General features: G+C 50.9%; 1 protein-coding gene across 1 annotated transcript in view; it reads right to left on the bottom strand.

Annotated features, from left to right (window-relative positions):
• The window catches only part of LOC129813672 (receptor-type tyrosine-protein phosphatase mu-like), a 652,787-nt gene that overhangs the window by 621,838 nt on the left and 25,949 nt on the right, over positions 1-5,000 (bottom strand). The gene's annotated exons all lie outside the window — the stretch shown is intronic.

The following is a 5,000-nucleotide window of genomic DNA, read 5'->3' on the forward strand; positions in this document are numbered from 1 at the left end:
ACTCTGACCACTAGGCTACCTGCTGGTTACTAGTCCAACGCTCTGACCACTAGGCAACCTGCTGGTTACAGGCCCAACGCTCTAACCACTAGGCTACCTGCTGGTTACTGGCCCAACACTCTAACTACTAGGCTACCTGCTGGTTACTAGTCCAACGCTCTAACCACTAGTCTACCTGCTGGTTACTGGCCCAACGCTCTGACCACTAGGCTACCTGCTGGTTACTAGTCCAAAACTCTAACCACTAGACTACCTGCTGGTTACTGGCCCAACGCTCTAACCACTAGGCTACCTGCTGGTTACTGGCCCAAGACTCTAACTACTAGGCTACCTGCTGGTTACTAGTCCAACGCTCTAACCACTAGGCTACCTGCTGGTTACTGGCCCAACGCTCTAACTACTAGGCTACCTGCTGGTTACTGGCCCAACTCTCTAACCACTAGGCTACCTGCTGGTTACTGGCCCAACACTCTGACCACTAGTCTACCTGCTGGTTACTGGCCCAACGCTCTGACCACTAGGCTACCTGCCGGTTACTGGCCCAACGCTCTGACCACTAGGCAACCTGCTGGTTACAGGCCCAACGCTCTGACCACTAGGCTACCTGCTGGTTACTGGCCCAACACTCTGACCACTAGGCTACCTGCTGGTTACTGGCCCAACGCTCTAACTACTAGGCTACCTGCTGGTTACTGGCCCAACGCTCTAACCACTAGGCTACCTGCTGGTTACTGGCCCAACGCTCTAACCACTAGGCTACCTGCTGGTTACTGGCCCAACGCTCTGACCACTAGGCTACCTGCTGGTTACTGGCCCAACACTCTGACCACTAGGCTACCTCCTGGTTACTGGCCCAACGCTCTGACCACTAGGCTACCTGCTGGTTACTGGCCCAACACTCTAACCACTAGGCTACCTGCTGGTTACTGGCCCAACACTCTAACCACTAGGCTACCTGCTGGTTACTGGCCCAACACTCTAACCACTAGGCTACCTGCTGGTTACTGGCCTAACGCTCTAACCACTAGGCTACCTGCTGGTTACTGGCCCAACACTCTAACCACTAGGCTACCTGCTGGTTACTGGCCCAACACTCTGACCACTAGGCTACCTGCTGGTTACTGGCCCAACACTCTGACCACTAGGCTACCTGCTGGTTACTGGCCCAACGCTCTAACCACTAGGCTACCTGCTGGTTACTGGCCCAACACTCTAACCACTAGGCTACCTGCTGGTTACTGGCCCAACACTCTAACCACTAGGCTACCTGCTGGTTACTGGCCCAACACTCTAACCACTAGGCTACCTGCTGGTTACTGGCCTAACGCTCTAACCACTAGGCTACCTGCTGGTTACTGGCCCAACACTCTAACCACTAGGCTACCTGCTGGTTACTGGCCCAACACTCTGACCACTAGGCTACCTGCTGGTTACTGGCCCAACACTCTGACCACTAGGCTACCTGCTGGTTACTGGCCCAACGCTCTAACCACTAGGCTACCTGCTGGTTACTGGCCCAACACTCTAACCACTAGGCTACCTGCTGGTTACTGGCCCAACACTCTGACCACTAGGCTACCTGCTGGTTACTGGCTGGGTATCTCTACTTTTCACCGACAGTGTCAACTCAACAATCATGTATTTGGTATTCGCAGCTGTCCAAATTGTGCAGGTTGCCTTTCCTTCCAACTGTAGACAACTGTCTTCTTGTCGAGACAGAAATAGCCCAAACAGACTCCGGGACAGTTGTGGGACGATAGATCCCAAATTCATACAACCCCTAGGCCTAGACTACATTACAAAAACTGTTAAAAAGCAATGATTCTGATGCAACAGATCAAAACGTTTAGGTAACAATGGATAACTACGGATAACCCCTGGTCTGTCTCTGTCCTGGCTGTTCTGGTCTGTCTCTGTCCTGGCTGTTCTGGTCTGTCTCTGTCCTGGCTGCTCTGGTCTGTCTCTGTCCTGGCTGTTCTGGTCTGTCCTGGCTGTTCTGGTCTGTCTCTGTCCTGGCTGTTCTGGTCTGTCTCTGTCCTGGCTGTTCTGGTCTGTCTCTGTCCTGGCTGTTCTGGTCTGTCTCTGTCCTGGCTGTTCTGGTCTGTCCTGGCTGTTCTGGTCTGTCTCTGTCCTGGCTGTTCTGGTCTGTCTCTGTCCTGGCTGTTCTGGTCTGTCCTGGCTGTTCTGGTCTGTCTCTGTCCTGGCTGTTCTGGTCTGTCTCTGTCCTGGCTACTCTGGTCTGTCTCTGTCCTGGCTGTTCTGTTCTGTCTCTGTCCTGGCTGTTCTGGTCTGTCTCTGTCCTGGCTGTTCTGGTCTGTCTCTGTCCTGGCTGCTCTGGTCTGTCTCTGTCCTGGCTGTTCTGGTCTGTCTCTGTCCTGGCTGTTCTGGTCTGTCTCTGTCCTGGCTACTCTGGTCTGTCTCTGTCCTGGCTGTTCTGGTCTGTCTCTGTCCTGGCTGTTCTGGTCTGTCTCTGTCCTGGCTGTTCTGGTCTGTCTCTGTCCTGGCTGTTCTGGTCTGTCTCTGTCCTGGCTGTTCTGGTCTGTTTCTGTCCTGGCTGTTCTGGTCTGTCTCTGTCCTGGCTGTTCTGGTCTGTCCTGGCTGTTCTGGTCTGTCTCTGTCCTGGCTGTTCTGGTCTGCCCTGGCTGTTCTGGTCTGTCTCTGTCCTGGCTGTTCTGGTCTGTCTCTGTCCTGGCTGTTCTAGACTGTCTCTGTCCTGGCTGTTCTGGTCTGTCCTGGCTGTTCTGGTCTGTCTCTGTCCTGGCTGTTCTGGTCTGTCCTGGCTGTTCTGGTCTGTCTCTGTCCTGGCTGTTCTGGTCTGTCTCTGTCCCGGCTGTTCTGGTCTGTCTCTGTCCTGGCTGCTCTGGTCTGTCTCTGTCCTGGCTGTTCTGGTCTGTCTCTGTCCTGGCTGTTCTGGTCTGTCTCTGTCCTGGCTGTTCTGGTCTGTCTCTGTCCTGGCTGTTCTGGTCTGTCTCTGTCCTGGCTGTTCTGATCTGTCTCTGTCCTGGCTGTTCTGGTCAGACAGATCTTGGCTTAGCTTTCAATAGGGACTTGGCTCTCTCTCTCCCTCTCTCTCTCTCTCTCTCTCTCTCTCTCTCTCTCTCCCGCCCCTGTTGTCGTAAATTAACTAAGACATCAAGTTGCTGTCTGACCACTACTGTCACAGCCACTGAGAAACACACACACACACACACACCCACACACACCCCTGTCACAGCACAGCCACTGAGAAACACACACACACACACACACACTGCGCAGGTAAACACACACACACACAAACACCCCTGTCACAGCACAGCCACTGAGAAACACACACACACGCACACACACACACACACGCACACTGCGCAGGTAAACACACACACACACACACACCACTATCACAGCACAGCCACTGAGAAACACACACACACCCCTGTCACAGCACAGCCACTGAGAAACACACACACACACACACACACGCACACTGCGCAGGTAAACACACACACACACACACACCACTATCACAGCACAGCCACTGAGAAACACACACACACACACACACACTGCGCAGGTAAACACACACACATACACACACTATGCAGACACACACAGTGTGAGAACAACGCTTCTACAAATACAGATGCCTAGCCACACGCTAATACAGTCAATCTGCCAGAGCTAATTATGTCTTCATGGATTGATGAGTGTCTATTGTCCAGGATATAGAAATCAGAGTGTCTTGTTCAGGTAATATAAATGAGTGTCTTGTTCATCTAATATAAATGAGTGTTTTGTTTCCCGTCATTATAGATAGAAATGAGGGCTGAACAGAGAAGTGGAGACACAGTAGATAGACGTACACGTATAGGACTACGCTTGACATAGTCTGTTATAAGCCTGTTATAAGCCTGTCACAGTAGGTCTCATAACAAGTCATAAAGGTTTATGTCAAATGGCATTACAGTAAGTATCCCACAGCAGGATAGAAACAGTCAAGAATGGAAAACATATTTTTCAAGTCTTAAAAGAGGAATTTCCATATATATATATATATAAATATATCCTGAATTCAAACCCTTTAATACTGAATGAACCTCAACCCCTGCGATGGTTGAAAAACCCTCACTGGAAATAGGTGCCACTTTGAATTACTATGACTGTGCTCGGGTTACGGTCTTGGGTGAGATACAAAGCCCCGTTACAAAGCACCGTTAAGGTCAGGCTAAACCAGGCGATAAGGAAATCCTCCCCGACAGCTCAGGGGGAACTGTGTACTCAGAAACATTGTTAAAGAATGGAAAAGGAATAAATAATAACAGCCTCAAATAGAATAAATATTTATATTATATATTATATTAAAATATATACTGGGGTAAATTTATTCTAAAACCATCGAGACAATAAACGTGTTTCATTTCAGTCAGACCGATAATGCCTACAGTCAGACCGATAATGCCTACAGTGGGGGTTCAGTCAGACCGATAACGCCTACAGTGGGGGTTCAGTCAGACCGATAATGCCTACAGTGGGGGTTCAGTCAGACCGATAATGCCTACAGTCAGACCGATAACGCCTACAGTCAGACCGATAATGCCTACAGTGGGGGTTCAGTCAGACCGATAACGTCTACAGCCAGACCGATAATGCCTACAGTGGGGGTTCAGTCAGACCGATAACGCCTACAGCCAGACCGATAATGCCTACAGTGGGAGTTCAGTCAGACCGATAATGCCTACAGTGGGGGTTCAGTCAGACCGATAATGCCTACAGTCAGACCGATAATGCCTACAGTGGGGGTTCAGTCAGACCGATAACGCCTACAGCCAGACCGATAATGCCTACAGGGGGGGTTCAGTCAGATAGATAACGCCTACAGGGGGGGTTCGGTCAGACCGATAACGCCTACAGTGGGGGTTCAGTCAGACCGATAATGCCTACAGTGGGAGTTCAGTCAGACCGATAATGCCTACAGTGGGAGTTCAGTCAGACCGATAATGCCTACAGTGGGGGTTCGGTCA

This window comes from Salvelinus fontinalis, chromosome 17 (assembly GCF_029448725.1).
Source record: "Salvelinus fontinalis isolate EN_2023a chromosome 17, ASM2944872v1, whole genome shotgun sequence".
NCBI lineage: Eukaryota > Metazoa > Chordata > Actinopteri > Salmoniformes > Salmonidae > Salvelinus > Salvelinus fontinalis.